We start from the raw sequence: 17461 nt of genomic DNA, 5'->3' as shown, positions 1-17461 counted from the left end.
GGATTTCTTGCTATGAAGTCTACTTCCTCAACATTAGAGTTGGTGATGACATGTGGTGACCCAACATACCACTGCATGTTGTAGTATGCCAGTCGTTGATATAACATTCACGAAGTACCATTCCGCAAATATTACATCCCTCAGAGTAGTACAACAGAATATAGCAGGGTCCATAACTCATTCACTTATTATTACAAGCATTAAACATATATTGTCTTGGAGCTCCTCTTGGCTCCTCAGAGGAATACTCCTGGGTTCGAGGTGAACCCAACTTAGCTTACAACATGATCGAGTCTCATTAAACTATACATTTATTGCCCGGAGCAGACTAAATACTAAGAGTTCGGGCTGCTCGGTTACTACACGCTATCGGATGTCTCTAGGCTTGATCTCCTCCGGAAGCCTCCCGGATCCGTAGACTATGAGATAGTCTACGCCTTCAACACCTCCCGAGAGGTCCGGTTCATCGTAGCCGATGATCTCGGCTCCTTCATTGCTCGTCGTAGTCCTCCTCCGTACGATTCAGACAATCTAAGCATGGGATTTAAGAGTGGTATGAGTACGAGCGTACTCAACAAGTTCATTATAGATAAGAGGTGTTTCATGCACTAGCTACGATATTAGACCAGAAAGTCGAATACCAATGCAGGTTTTGGTAAACATTTCTTCAAGAGATTGCTTTTATTTCAAAGAGCTATGTCCGTCACCCTTCACCGGTTTACTAGAACTTCATGGAGCTCCTTTCCGGCCGCGTTCGCAGTTCCTTATCCCGGAACAGGGAGTGACAGGTCACGGTTCTTTACACTCGCAGAGGTGTGTTGCTTTACCCATAAGAGATCTTAACCTTGGTGCCAACCGGGCAGCTTTCCCGTCCACACTTCCTTCGGTGTGAGGCCCGGTATAAGGTCTAGCCAATCATGTTCCTCCGCTACCTCGCACACCCACCCTTTGTTGCATACCCCGACCCTGGGTCCTCGTCGGTCCTCTTATCTTTTATCTCTAAATAGCAGCCCCCCACTACCTCATTTTCCAGCCATTTCGTGCGTCCACGTCACCCTCAAATTTGCCAGCCGTTTGTGCTATCGTCCGTGATCGGTCGTTCTCTCTCGGGCGCGCACTTTTTCCACTTGGGCCTAGGCATCGCTTCGTGTATATATGGCCTGGGCGACTTGGGCTGGACCAGATGCACCTACACGGGCTAGAAGAGGATGCAAGTATCCTTCAGTCGCTCGGCCACCGTCGTGTTCAAGCCACGTCATCGGTTCCATTACTCGCCAGTCAATTCTTTCGTACAGTATTATCTTCCGCTAGCCTCTTCGTCTCCGCAACATTACAGTATCCAATTACTCCCCCAATTAAACGATTCCCCTCTATCTCTCTTCACCTTCTACAACACCACATTGGGTTCCTATTGCCCAAGTAACTGATGTATTTCCATCTCCCTCGTCTTCCCCACCGAAGATTTTCTCTTATTTAAACAGCGAAGCTGTGGCGTTCCCGTCCTCACCACACCTGGTGATGGAGCCCCTCTGCTCGAGAGCTCCTCGGTCGCCATCCTGCCGACGCCTGAAGATTTGTAGATTTTACCCACACCACTACTCGATTGGGGATGCTCTGGTTCCGTCTTGTGACATGAAGCCCGCGCCCAGGAGAGACCGCCGTTCTTTATTGGACAAATCTGAATTCCCCGCCGATTTACCCCCATCACCTGCTGGTACCGAGTTTGCTAGCTGATACGCATCTGCAGCGCCCCCACTCGCAATCCGTTCGTCTCCTATCTATACCAGGTTCTTGCCAATTCTCCCTTTCCCAGTCGTTCTCTACTATGTTGTGTACTGTCAGATTAGTACCCCGTACTTTGCATCTTCACTGTCATCCTGCACTTTGCATGTTACTTTTTTTTGTTTGCCATTGCTTCTTTCAGCTCATTTTATTCATCTTCGCCTCAAGACTGCATATGCGTGTCCTCCTCTAGCCTCTTGCTCTGCATCTCCTCATCTTCAACGGCGTGTCGGGCAAAATAATCATCTAGCCTCTTGCCATGCATGTCCGTATCCAGGTTGCTTGGCATGTACTGCAAGCGTATGCTGCTGCACGGGGATTCTACACGTTTCATCATGCACACATGCTGGTAAGACAATTGCATCAGATAAGGAGTTCAGCAAGTCAAATACGTCTATGGAATGTACACTGGCAGGAATCCGATGAATTTAACCAGATGTCAGCTCCATCAGACCCACACTGCTTAGCTAATTATGTTTTTAACTATGGTGACATATATATATTCATGTCCCCACTTTTTGCAGGATTGCATCAATTTACCTATGATACAGGAGAGTCAGACATGTTAAGTTGTGACATGTTAAGTTGTTCATTTCATACTCTCAATGGTCTGGACTAACTAAAGGAAGCAATCCGATTTTCTTTAAACTATATTTGGTGTCACCAAAAGAACACTGATACAAAAGTGTGCTGCTCAGGACCATGCAACTGCATAGGATCCACATACATGTTGTATCTTATTTTGTTTGAGTGTAATGATCTTGAATCCCAGGTACTCTGATCTTAAAGCAAAGGGTGAAATAAATCTCCATAGCAGTTAATCGCAGTAGTTCTTTTTTAGCATACTTCCATACATGTCGGGAGCAATTTGTTGACTCTCCGGAAAAAGATTCATCTATATATCTGGACTTTTTTCAAGTCCGATAGTTGAATCTGAGGAAGTCATGGTCAGCTGATGTATTCTCTCCAAATAATACAATATTCAATTTATTTCAAGTTTTACTTTTGACTAACTTACCATACAATATATTTTATCAAGTTCTTCATAGGAAAATATTGCCTAATATTCTTTATGTGCATTCATATTGTGTCACATGATATATGTTCTGCTTTTCAGATATTTATAAGTTGATTTATCATATCCCGCCGCAACGCGCGGGGTATCTTCTAGTACCAATTAAGGATGGACCCCGACCACGACAACAGTTTGGGACTCGTTAACCAAACTCCTTCGCCGGTAGCTGCAACCCATCATAGACCACTTACCGTGGGGAATTAGAATGGGATCCCCACCCCACCGCTTGCCCAACCTGGGTCAAGTGTCTACGGTAAGCGCATCCGTTGATGTACGAGAGGTGGAAACACTTTTGACTACTCCGTCCCACTCCAGATCTTATGGTTAACACGGGTATTACGGCACAAGAATCACTAGCGACATTTGTTGTTTAATCCTAGATGGATATTAACCTTTGCAATGGAACCTCCACCATATCAACACAATCCATGGTTCCATTGCCCACCACATAGTCATATTCATAGTTATGAAAGTAGTGGTTTTGGTTTTTATGCAATAGTGATAACCATAATACTTTGCAAGTAATTTGATAAAAATACTCAAATGACATGAGCAAGTGATGAACTTGCCTAAACACTGCAAAGTTTTGCAGTTGGAAGGTGTGGACTGACCCTTGTCCTCTGGTTCTGAAAAATAGCATCATTGTCTGATAAGGGCAATGGTTAAAGAAGCAATTATGCATGATTCCAGTTTTAGGGTTTGTTCCCCCTTCCGATGTCGTTGTTATTTTATGAGAGGTTAATACTAAGATTGATTTGGAGATACTTGATTTAAAGTAAAATACAACCTTGAAATGTTGTCAAGGTGTTTTTTTAAAGTCCAAATGCATTAATGGACTTATTTTTATTATTGAAAATTATATATGTGATTTAAATGATTATTTAAATCATCAAATGAAGACTTATTCTTAATTGTCTTCAAAATTCCCCTTTGTATTTTATTATGATAGAGAATTTTATGCTGATCTATTTTCATATTTTTAATTATTTTGTTAGAGCTATTAAGTATTTATGGTGTTTTTTCAAAGTTTATGTATTTAAATGGAATTGTGAAATGGCAAAAATGCCCCTGGGCCCACCTGTCGGTGCAACCCAGTGGGTTAGGTCGAACCGACCGGCCTGGTCCGGCTCGACCAGCCCCACTCCTCTCTCTCCCTCTCACGCGCGACCGAACCCTAACCCTAGCCGCTCTGGCGACCCGTGTCGCCGCCGCCGTCGCCGCTCGATTCCGGCGAGATTCGCCGGACCTGGCCCCCGCCATGGTGCGCAGCCGACGCGCCCCACGACGGCGGTCAATCCTATCCGCGTCGATCTGACGCGGACGGCCAGCTGCCCTCGGCCTCGACCCTCTTTGCTCTGGTCGCCAGGCGTGGAGATCCACGGTGATCTCGCCGCCGCCGACGCTCCTAGTACCGCGGCTTGGCCGTAGTCCTCGTCGTGCCTGCGCTGGAGCCTCCGTGCTTCGGCGACCGCCTGGCTTGGCCATGGCTTGGCGCCGCCGTGGCCAGGCCGTGCCGCCGTACCGCCATGGTGGCGCCGTGACACCGCTCCAGTGTTAGTACGCCTCCATCTTCTCCCTTTCTTCCTCCTCCTCTATGCCATGCTCTAGTTACTAGCCTGCCTCTCCTCATGGAGATGCGGGCTCGCCGTGCCGCCGTTGCTTCGGCACCTCTCGTGTGCCTTGCGCCAAGCCGACACGGGTGCCGTGCTAGCCGCCGCTATGCGTATGCTGCTGCAAGTGCATTTGCCATAGATTCTCGGCTGCCGTGCTATGCTATTGTGCTCTATAGCTTGCGGTTGCAACTCATGAGCTCTTGCTCATGAGCATACCGTGATGCTTTGCTTTATTCATTCATTACCGCTGCCGCTATCTTGCTCCTACCTCTCCTATGTGTGCAATTACTTCTCCCCGGCTTGATCATTATGCATGATCCTTGTCTTTGGCAAGTGCCGGTGCTCTTGGTGTGCTATCTCTCGTGCTATAATTCATGATCATGCTCAATTGAGCATTGTTATTGACTTGGCAGCTCCATCCCTTGATGGAGTGCTTCGGATACAATCATAGAAATGGTTTATGGTTATTCAGTGATTCAATTGTTGCTTGTCTGTGGCTGTTTATTTTATGTAGTTCATGAATTGATGTCTGGTTTGTCTCTGACAAGCACTTGCTTAATTTGACAAGCACTGATGATCCAATGATCATCACTTGCTTGTTGCCTATGCCTTACTGGTGCTTCTCCTAGTGTCTGTGTAACACTTATACTTGTGCTGGTGTATGTTAAAGCTTGCTCAAGCATCATCTGATGCTTGCAGTGAGCCATTGGTTCACTGGCAAGATGTTGGTGCTTTAATTACTTAACTGTTTCATTTATCTGTAATTCCTTGCTTTACTAGATGGATAAATGATGTGAACTGCTTATCGATAATGATCATATGGATGAATTTGATGTAGCTAGAGGGATGCCAACCATCGGTTGGGTACCCTAGCTCATACCGAATCCTACTCGGATAATGATGTGATGCTTTGGTGAATTTCCTATGTGGATAGGTAGTCGTTGTGACCCTAGCGGGCTCGTCCGCTTAGAAATGGTTGCTCCTACCTCATGGATGTCCGTTGAGCAATATTACTGGTAGTCAATCATGGGCTTTCAGTATAATTGATGTTGAAATAAACATAGACATATAAATGTCTATATTCTGATGGTGTAGCTAGCTATAGGGTGCTAAGTGAATCTGTGTGGCTAGATAGGATCATCCCTTGTTGGATTTCTTTGATTATGTCACTGGTTTGGCATAGCCAATGTTCCCAGGGTGCTTTCCTATTTGTTTCCCTCTTGTTCACTTGCACCAATTTGGCTAGTAGCCATATGATGACTCACATATAGGGTTTCTACCCTTATGGTGTGCTTGAGATCATGCCTGTGCAATTTATGAACAAAACCATCTGGTTTGTTCATGATGATGTGTATACCTCACTCCAGCTCCTAGAAATATTGTGTTGGTGTAGATGTTTTGCTTCTGGTGGTTTGCTTGACTTGCCCTGCTCCTCCTGGTGGCTTGTGATTCTTGGTTTGGTTCAGTGGTGAGTTTGGACAGATTGAACAGCACTGGCTGTTCTTCTTGTTCTAGCTCGTTCTTGGTGTTCTTGGTGACTTACCTCGTTGCTCGTCGATGGCTGAATCAAATGGCTAGGGTTTGGCTTGGAAAAGCTTTTATATGCCCAGCCATTGCATCTCTGATCGACAGCTCCACCTTCCCCTTTGGGTGACTCACTGTGTGTGTGTGCTGCATGCACACAGCCCTGTGAGCAGGCTGTGTGTGTGTGTAGACAAGTGTTGTGCACTTGGACCTGGAACTTGACTGTGGCATGGATCAGCTCGGCAGAGACTTGATCATATCCTCTTCATTTCCATTATTTGCTAACCTGCCAAGTGGCAATGCCACTTGGCATAATGTGCTGTTTGTTGTGTGTGTGTGCAGGGATCAACCTGATGCTCCAAGGATCATGGAGATCATCAAGTTCAAGGCTAAATGAAGATTAACTTGTAGTGTTAGGATAGATCATTGAATTGTAATTTTCCTTTTCTTTTCTTTTTCTAATTATTCAATTCTTGTAATTTGTTGTAATTCCATAATTCAAATCTGAATATTGTAAAGACAATGTATTATGTGTGTGATGATCAATAAAGCCCAAGTTTTCCTTATTGAGCTTAGTGTAATAGTTGTATTACTTATATTATTGCTTAATGATAATTGTTTGCTAAATTATCTCAATTTTGAATTATTTGATAATCATTTGATGTTTGAATTTGAAATTCAAATTCAAATTTGGTTTGAATTCATTCAAACTCTTAACTTGTAATTCAATCATGCAACTTAAGATTTTAATGCAATAACACTTCTCTCTTCTCAAAACCCTAACTTAGATAAGTAAGAACAAGTTTATCGCACTCTCGAAACCCTAACCCTGTAAGGTGTCGAGAGAGAAACCTGTCCCCCTTCGATGCAGCTTTGTTTTAAAAGCGCGAAATTTCCCCGTAAATTACAATGCAATGCACATCCCTTTCTAAAATCTACCCCTCGATCGTCTCTAAACCCGGGACATTACAGCCTTTCCCCTTAAAGAAAACTTCGTCCCGAAGTTGTGGTTGTAATACCTGAAGAGTTCGGGGTATGTTTTCCTCAGGTCCTCCTCCTTTTCCCAGGTGGCTTCCCTCTCGGGATGATGCTTCCATTATATCTTGCAGTACTTGATAGCTTTATTTCTGAGTTGTTTCCAGCTCTCCTCGAGAATCTTGGCTGGCTTCTCGATGTAAGTCAAATCTGGTTGTAACTCGAGCTCAGCATGTGATATTGGCTCATCTGGGGTCTTTAAGCATTTCCTGAGTTGCGACACATGGAATACATTGTGAACTTGTGCTAGCCTTCCCGGTAGATCCAATTCAAAGGCTAAACCTCGGTTCTGACTCAGTATCTTGAAAGGTCCGATGTATCTAGGACTGAGTTTTCCTTTTACTCCAAACCTCTGGAGTCCTTTCATCGGGCTCACCTTAAGGTATACCATGTCTCCAACTTGTGGCTCCCATGTTCTTCTCTTCTGATCTGCATAGCTCTTTTGTCGACTTTGGGCTATCTTCAGTCTATCTCTTATAATGTCAATGATGTGCTGCTTTTCCTTGACATAATCAGGATTGAACTCCTTGCTTGCTCCAGCTTCATACCAACATATCGGTGATCTACACTTTCTTCCATAGAGAGCTTCAAACGGTGCCATCTTAATGCTGCTTTGATAGCTATTATTGTATGAAAACTCTGCTAGTGGTAAGTGCTCTTCCCATGATCCTCCGAAGTCTAGAGCACAAGCCCTAAGCATATCCTCTAGGATCTGGTTAGTTCTCTCCGTTTGTCCTCCTGTCTGAGGATGATATGCAGTACTATAATCCAACTTGGATCCTAAAGCTTCGTGTAGTTGCTTCCAAAATGCTGACGTGAATACGGATCCTCGATCCGACACGATCTTCTTGGGCACTCCATGTTTACTCACGATTTCCTTGATGTAAAGATCAATGAGTTTCTCTCCTTTGTCCTGCTGATTTACCGCTAAGAAGTGTGCACTCTTCGTCAACCGATCCACAATTACCCATATCATGTCCTTCTTTTTGTTGGTCATGGGTAGTCCGGTAATGAAATCCATTCCTATCTCCTCCCATTTCCATTCTGGAATAGGTAAAGGTTGTAACTTCCCTGCCGGACTCTGGTGTTCCGCCTTCACTCTTTGGCAGGTATGGCATTCCGCCACATATTGTGCTATTTCTCTCTTCATGTTATTCCACCAGAATAGCTCCTTTAGATCCATGTACATCTTCGTACTCCCCGGATGAATGGAGTATGGTGTTTGATGGGCTTCCCGAAGTATTACTTCCTTGATTTCAGCAATATCCGGAACACAAATTCTCTTCTGGAACCACAATGATCCAGATTCTCCACGGTGAAATTCTGATGGTCTTCCTTCATCTATCCTTCTCATCTCCTCCACGATGAATGGATCATCCAGCTGACCCATCATTATCTCATTTTTCAGGTTAACATTCAACTCATCGGCTATTTGCAAAGCCGATAGTCCCTCATGAGCTTCCTTCTCCCAAAGTTGTATTTGGGCTTGACTTATTTCCTTCCTCAACTCCGGTGATATTTCTTGTTCCACTCCGCCGGTGCTCTTCCTACTCAAGGCATCTGCTACAACATTGGCCTTTCCTGGAGTGTAATTGATTGTCAGGTCATAATCCTTGATCAATTCTAGCCATCTTTTTTGCCTCATGTTGAGTTCCTTCTGAGTGAAGAAATATTTGAGGCTTTTATGATCTGTATAGAGCTCACACTTAGCTCCATAGAGAAAATGTCTCCATGTTTTGAGTGCAAATACAACTGTTGCTAACTCTAAATCATGTGTTGGATAGTTCACTTCATGAGGTCTAAGTTGCCTCGATCCATATGATATTACCTTCCGATCTTGCATGAGTACACAACCCAATCCATGTTTGGATGCGTCGCAGTACACGGTGTAATCCTTGCCAACTTCAGGAACTGCTAACACCGGTGCTGTGGTGAGTTTCTCTTTTAGAGTCTGAAAACTCTTCTCACACTCATCTGACCACACGAATGGTGTATTCTTCCTTAACAACTTCGTCATTGGTCCTGCTATCTTGGAGAATCCTTCAATGAACCTCCGGTAATAACCTGCCATTCCGAGGAATCCTCGGATCTCTTTGACAGTCTTGGGTGCTTCCCATTCTAGAACTGCTGCTACCTTACTCGGGTTAACAGCTATTCCATCTTTACTAATGACATGACCAAGAAATTCCACTTGATCTAGCCAAAATTCACACTTGCTGAATTTGGCATAGAGTTGATGTTCTCTTAGTGTTTGCAACACTATCTTCAGATGTTCAGCATGTTCAGCTTTATCTTTGGAATAGATCAAGATATCATCGATGAATACGATGACGAACTTGTCTAGACATGGCATGAAAATCTTATTCATGAGATTCATGAAAATAGCTGTGGCATTGGTTAATCCAAATGGCACTACAAGATATTCATGATGTCCGTATCTTGAAACAAAAGCAGTTTTCGGAACGTCTTCCTTCTTGATCTTTATCTGGTGATAACCGGATCTTAGATCAATCTTGGAAAAGACTCCCGCTCCTCTAACTTGATCAAATAGATCCTGTATTCTTGGAAGTGGATAATTGTTCTTGATGGTGACGTTGTTCAGATTCCTGTAGTCTCCGCACATCCTTCTTCCTCCATCCCTTTTATCTACGAAGATCACAGGTGATCCCCATGGTGAAACACTTTCTTGAATGAATCCTTTCTGTTCCAAATCATCCAGTTGCTCCTTAAGTTCTTTCAACTCCTTGGGCCCCATCTTGTATGGTGCCTTAGCAATTGGAGCTGTTCTTGGGATTAGGTCGATAGTGAATTCTATCTCTCTATCTGGTGGCATACCAGGTGTTGCGGTCAGAAACCCACCGGCGGGCAGCGACTGGCAACACCGTAGAGCCGGGAACAAATAGGGCTGCGGCTGGCCCCAGTCCCTCAGAGCGACGGCCCGCAAAGCCTTCTGGTCGCACGTCCGATGCTGTCGCAAGGGCGTGCCACCTGACCTATACCCGGTCGGGAAGGTGTTGGATGATGCCTCGCTTAGTTTCCTGCATGGCATACACGTAAACATTAAATACGAGCCTCGATCGGCTCTCGAGTTGTCCCGTGAATCGGCTCAAAGAGCCGATCCACCCATGATTCGTACGAGGTGTACGAATATATGGTGGTCCCGCTTGATCAAGATAAAGCTAAAGCGATCTACGACGATTTAGGGTTTTCACCGCATAATCGGATCATCCTACTCACGATTGGGCCTCGCGCTCGCGTACGGTGATCGTAAGCCGATCCTAGACAGGGCCTAAAAACCAACACGAGGTTGATCCTCGGAACGTCCTGTCTAGGGCTAGCAAACTTCACCCTACACGCCTCTGGATCCTCCAACCCTTTGTAAGGCCTAACTATTGCGGATATTAAACTAATCCTTGAAGAACAAGGATGCAACCGTAACGGATCGGATCTACTAAACAATGATCAAGCGGGTGCCGCCCCTACACCTAAGATAGGTGTAAGGGCGGCTAGATGTATAAGGGTTGCACTACGACAAAGCATATGATACGAAGAACAATGCTAACCCTAACACATCTAAGATAACTACGCTGCTCGCCATCAAAAAGGCTTCGACGACGAGCAACGCATGAACAACGTAATAAGCTTATGCTGCCTAGATCGCAAGATGCGATCTAGGCAGCATGGTGCTTACCGGGAGAAACCCTCGAGATGAAGGAGTTGGCGATGCGCCGAGATTTGTTTGTGTTGAACGTTGGTTGTTGTTTATTCCATAAACCCTAGATACATATTTATAGTCCAAGGGACTTTTAACTCAGGCGTGCACCTAACCGTGCACGGGTAAAACTCTATCTTCTAATCTAAGATACGACCTACTATATTACGGTATACACGGGCATGCTAGCCCAAACTTTGCATATAAGGCCGATTCACGTATTTCTTCCGTATATAATCTTTAAGCTCATCTTGATCGCGGCCCACCTCCGACCTGGTCAAATTCCGGTGATAACACATGCTCCCCCTGGTTTTGGAATTGATAATTCCAAAATCACTCGCTTTTTCTTCGTCGGGTCATGTCATGGCGAGAGCGTGAACCGTCGCAGCATTCCTCATCATGATGCCCTGTCTTCTCAACTGTTCCGCGTGATTTGACCGCTGTCTTTGGGCACCGCTCCTCGGAAACTGCTGTGGCATTGAATTTCTACTATAGCCCCTTTATTTAAACGCCCTAAGCAGTTTGCCACTTCATCCCTTTGCTCTGTTCTGGCCATCGGCACCAAAAACCCCCAATCTCCCATAGCCATGTCTTCCTTGTGGCACCCCCGGGATCAGGGTTAGACAAATACCAGATCTTCGTCTGACATAAGCCTAACCTCGAGCTCGGAAGACTACAGTGAGAGAATCGGTAACACAACAGTGACTCTACGACTCAAAAGGATATATTACAACTCTTAACGAGTAAGATCCAAATTATTACACGCAGAGGTCACCGACCCAACATTCAACAAGCAACGGAAGCAAATTATGTTATTCTAAATAACAAGATAGCAAAGGGCTTAAGAAGCCATAACATAAAGCGACGTCCCAGCCCATAAGTCGCAGGCTGCTGCCTGGGAACTCCAAACTAACCATCGATGTTAATGTAGAAACCACCTTCGGCTGTAGCAACTTCATCTGAAACAAAAGCATGCAAAGCTGAGTACAGGGACTCAGCAAGACTTAGTACAACCTTTTAGCAACGCGGGTATGCGGGCTTTCTGGTAGATCTTCTTTTGTGTAAAGCCAGTTTTCCTTTGTAAGATAAGAGAGAAGAGAAGCTCGACTACACAGAACCTTTGAAAGGGGATAAGAGAGCGACATCTCTATCTCTATTGATCATCATATTGTATCCACCAAACTTCATCATCTCGAACCACTATCCTCGGATCACCCCCTCAACACCCGAAGAAGGTGTCCGTAAACACACATCGTTTGCCAAGTTTTACGATCAGGTTAAAGTTGTCTATGATCACAGAATCCATTCCCAAGTCGTTCGTAACCGTGGACACGGCTTTTCGAAAAGATTCATAACCCTGCAGGGGTGCACAACTTTACCCACACGCGCCAACCGACTCTTAGTGCCAACGTATAAGCTCTCTTCCTTGGAAAGCCGGCAGAGGGTGGTTGACCACGACCTTTACCTTGCTGTCGCCGAGACCATGACTCACGCGCTAAGGATTATTCCGCCGTAACGGGTCAAGTCCCGAAGTCGGTCCTTAACGATGTGAGCCGAGGTGGGTTTCCCCAGAGGTCGCAACCCCCAGCCACCACGACCACGCTTACACCGCTCGTTATGTACCTTTAACCCCCAAGCAAAATGCAATGCATATGACCAGGTAACGCGCAAACTATGTGACTCATGGAATCTACTAGGCAAGTTAGTGAGTCGAGAGGGTACCATAATAGGGCCTCGTGTGGTTGTACGCTCGATCTTGGTTCAAGAGGCGAGAACTCGGTTCCTAGGGTCGGCAGAAACGAAACAACCCACCACATCCCAATGTGGCCTCTCGTCTGAGCCTTTAATCATGTTTATCATCATCTCTATACTTACCACGTCAACCTGTCATGCTAGATTCATTTCATTGTAAGGCTCCAGTCCGAAGACCGGGGTAGTATCGTAACAAACTAAGCATGGCTAAGCATAAGAGATAAAGGCTCTCGCGACGCACACATGCCAAACCTAGTTATGCTAGGAGCAGTGGATCAGGGTATCGAGGCTACAAAGGTCGGACATGCAATAGATAGGGTAACTCTATCTACCGATAAAAGACAGTTGAATCGTATGCGATAGGTAGGAACCACAGATAAAACATTTCGAAATCATAGATGAACCAGGTTAGGGCTTGCCTTGTCTCTCAGCGGATGAGTACTGTTCTTCGGTGGCGTTGACGTCGGATTCCGGCTCAGATCCTATCGCGAAGAACCAAATACCGGAAAGGGAAACAAACATTCACCACATGGCATAATGCAATGCGCATACAATATGAATGACATGTCAGATTAAAGGAATCGAGTAACCCTAGGTGCATCGTCAAATTAAAGGGGTTCCGACATCGGACATCGCCATATGAGAGGGGTTCTTTTAGGGTTTCACTACATTTGCAAATTTAATTGTTGCAATGATGTATGAGTTACTTCTAAACTTGCAGAAAATGTTTTTCTGAACATTTCGGTATGTTATACATCTTTTTCTGAGTTAATATGAAAAAGATATGGATTATACAGATTTCTGAAATTGATAAAATAACAAAAACAGAAAAAGAAAAGGCTTTACTGCGTCATGCTGACGTCATGCTGACGTCAGCACGACCTTGAGCTCGCAGGTGCCGCAGCAATTGGCCGACTCGGGCCGAAATCGGGCGCGTGCGCGGGGGCTACGGACGCAGCTCGACGCGGCGAGCCTTTTGGTGGCGGCGCCGCCCACCAATGGTCACCGGAGCGACCACGGCGGTGATGGCCGGCGGAAGAACACGCAGGCGCACGTCGCCGGGGTGCTACGGCCAGCAATCGAGGAGGGGAGGAGCACCAGGCGACTCAGAATCTCACCACGAAGCTCGTGGTGCCGACGGCGAGACGAGGGAAGGCTGGAGTCGCCGGCGGGAGGCGGTGGCCGGCGGGTCGGGCTCCGTCCGATTGGCGCGTTGGGGAGCTCCTCCGCGGGAGCCGTTTGGTGGAGGAGAACCAGGGGAGCACGGCGGAGCTCCTGGTGGTGTCAGCCGAGCTCGGGGCGGCGCAGAACGGCGGCGAGCGGTGGAGGCCGTGGGCTAGGGTTTCCTCTGCGGGTGGAGAAAGGGGAAAAGAGGAAGAAGGGGTGGCATGCTGGGCTTCTCCTGCGGCGGCGGCGGGCTTTTATCCCCGGCCAGGGGGCGGCGGGGAAGATCCCGGCCGCCGGCGCCATCGATGGCCACGGCCGCGCCAGGCAGCTGCCTGCCTGCGTGGAAGAAGAAAGGGGGTTTTCTGAAAACCCCCCTGGGTTTTCGGGAAATCCCCTGGGAATTTTAAATAAGAGAGAATTTGGGATTTTTGGGGTATTTTGACCCAGATTTGGAGGGGATTTTTGCACAAAATTTTGTTAGAGCAAAATATATCATTTGCAACAATGTTTCAAAGCATTTTAGTGCAAAGTTTCTCAAATTTTAAATGCAAATGCATGCATGCACATGACAACTTAGCAACATTATTTGATTAGCAAAGTTGGTATGTTACATTCCTCTTCTTTCTCCTCCACCTCGTCGGTCTTCTCTGACTCTTCCTCATCTCGCGAGCCGACGCCGGAGTGGGGCTCGTTGGCGGCGCACGACATTCTCGCCCCGACGACGTGGGACAAAGAGGAACACAATTCCTCCATCTGGTCTGAGGATGACAAATCGCTGACCGATGGAGAGGGCGACCTTCAATTCCTCGTCGAAGGGGAAGAGGAGGCGGAGAGCGAGGACGACCGCTTCTCCTGGGACGATTTCACCTCCTCCGAGGAAGACGCGGAGGAGGACGACGATGACTCCCTTGAAGGTTACCCACCAGCAAAGCGCCTCCGCACTTGGTGGGACGACGACAGTGATGACGATGATGAGGAAGATGAGGCTCCCGTAGAAGGCTACGGAAGCTCCGATGAGGAGTCTATCAGCAGCTGCGCCGGAGGCAACGACGACGAGGGCAGCAACGGCCCCTAGATTAGGGATCAGTAGTAGTAGTTGGCTTTTGCCCTCTTCTTCCCTGAGCAATCGGCTCGTCCTTTGTAAGAAATCCCTCTATTAATGAAGAAAATATTCCTCAATTAATTTTGCTTCCTTGTCGACTTTGCCGATCGTCGAATGGAGTCGCCGTACAACGAGCCGATAGCAGGACATCGGCTCGCAAGGCCAAGCTGTTACCTAACCACACGGTCCAACAGGCCTCACCAGGCCTAATTCTCGTCAAACCACCAGATTGAATTCATATCATGACTTCTGGTCTGAACCCATTCCGTTAACTTGCTAATTTGAGCTTATTCCTCTAGAGTCGATATCAGCGTATCGGCTTTGCTATTCTGAAGTCGACGCCTATGCATCGGCTGTATATATTTTTTTTTACTGGCCGATTTAAAATCGGCCTCCATACCTTACTGCCCATCATCCCACATGCTTGGGAAATACTTCTTGAGGTGTTGACCATTGACGGCTACTGGGAACTTCTCGCCGTCCAACTCTTCCAACATGTATGCATTACCCTTCAAGGCCTCGGACGACTTTGTACGGACCGTGCCAATTAGGAGACCATTTGCCATATGCCTTGTCCCCGGTTCCTAATGGCAACACAGCCTTCCCATACTAGATCACCAACTTGAAACTCCTTTGGTCTAACCTTCTTATTGTAGGCACGAGCTACCCTGGCTTTGTTCTCCTTAATCTTCTCCAACGACCAAAGCCTAAGTTCTATTGCGTCCTCAATAGTGTCACTCATCAGAGCTGCGTATTCTTCCGCTGTCAGATCATTCTGAAACGTGACACGTCTTGATCCAGCCGTAATTTCCCAAGGTAATACGGCTTCCTGTCCATAGACCAGCTGGTACGGCGAAGTCTTTATATCTCCATGGCATGACATGCGGTAGGCCCATAACGCTTCTGATAACTTCTCATGCCAATCCCTAGGGTTCTCGTCAATCTTTCTCTGTATCAGCTTGATTAAGCTCTGATTGGACGCTTCAGCTTGTCCATTATCCTGAGCATAGTACGGAGATGATCGGATCAGTTTAATCCCCATGTCATCGCAGAACTTCCTGAATTCTTTAGAAACAAAGACCGAACCTCCATCGGTCGTGATCGTTTGGGGAATCCCGAACCTGTGAATCACGTGTTCTTTCACAAACTTGATCACATCTTCTGATTTCACCTTCTTCATAGGGACGGCTTCCACCCACTTGGTGAAGTAATCTGTGATGGCCAAAATCCATTCATGTTTTTTACTCGACGCCGGATGGATTTTGCCGATCATATCCATGCCCCACCCCCGGAACGGCCAAGGCTTGATGATAGGGTTCATCGCTGATGCTGGCACCATCTGAATCTTCCCGAACATCTGGCACGCTTGGCACCCCTTGTAGTAATTGAAGCAATCTTCAAGCATGGTGGGCCAATAAAACCCTGAGCGCCTGATTAGCCACTTCATCTTGTGAGCCGACCGATGAGTTCCACAGTGCGCCTTCATGCACCTCATGTAAGAGCCGATTAGACTCGCTTGGTCCCGTGCACTTGAGTAGCAACCCTTCCAACGTCCCGTAGAACATGTCGTCTCCTATGAGGACATACTTCATGGCTTTGTATCTTATCCGTTTAGGTGCCCCCCGAGCCGAATCTTTTAAGTAATCGAAGATTTTGGCTCTCCAATCATCCCTGTTCCGGAATTGTACCCGAACTTCGACCCGTCAGTATATCTATGTAACTCGACGCCATTTGTGCGAGATTGTTGGCCTCGGTGTTTTGGGATCTTGGGACCCAATTAAAGTTGATGTACCGAAACCGTGTCATCAACTCACGGCATTCCATCCAATATGGGAAAAGCGATTCACTCTCGCACTTATATTCATCCGTGAGCTGGTTAATCACCAACTTGGAGTCTCCAAAAAGCTCTACCGCCTCCGCCCGGCTTACGAGTAGCAACTCCATCCCCTTACGTACCGCCTCATATTCTGCTACGTTGTTGGTGCAAGGGGTAGATAATCTGATGGAGAAGGAGTATTCCGCCCCCGAGGCGACACGAGCGTAATGCCGATGCCACAACCATCGTCGCAAGCCGATCCATCGAAGAACATAGCCCATGCACGTATAGATAGTGCTGCTATATTGGTACCGATTCGCTCAGCTATGAGATCGGTCAACGCTTGCCCTTTGATCTGCTTTCGCAGCCGATACCGAAGATCGAACTCGACAACGCAAACATCCACTTACCCGGCCGGCCTTTCAACACGAGAGCCGACAAGCATGTGCTTGACAACGTCCGACTTGCATATGACGAAGATCTCTCGCCGTCAAAAGGATGTGATGCAGCTTGGTGCAGGTAAAGAACAGGCAGAGGCACAGTTTCTCGACCTCAGGATACCTTGTTTCCGCGTCCAACATCCTTCTGCTGAGGTAGAAAACGACCTTTTCAACGCCCTCGTGGAGTTGCACCACTACCGAGGCGATGGACGTGTCGGCCTACCGACAAGTAGATGTAGAACGGCCCGTCTTGCCGGGGCGGAACTAGCACGAGCGGCGTCGTCGGATACCGTTTAATTTCATCAAACGCCCGCCGCTGTTCCGCCCCCGATGAAATTCGTCATCGATTTAGTCTTCACCAGTGCCATGAATGGCTCGATTCGTCCTGGCAGATTAGAGATGAATCGTCGAACAAAATTGATCTTGCCGATGAGACGTTGGAG

This window comes from Lolium rigidum, chromosome 1 (assembly GCF_022539505.1).
Source record: "Lolium rigidum isolate FL_2022 chromosome 1, APGP_CSIRO_Lrig_0.1, whole genome shotgun sequence".
Taxonomy (NCBI): Eukaryota; Viridiplantae; Streptophyta; class Magnoliopsida; order Poales; family Poaceae; genus Lolium; species Lolium rigidum.
Note: the sequence above shows the minus strand (reverse complement) of the source record.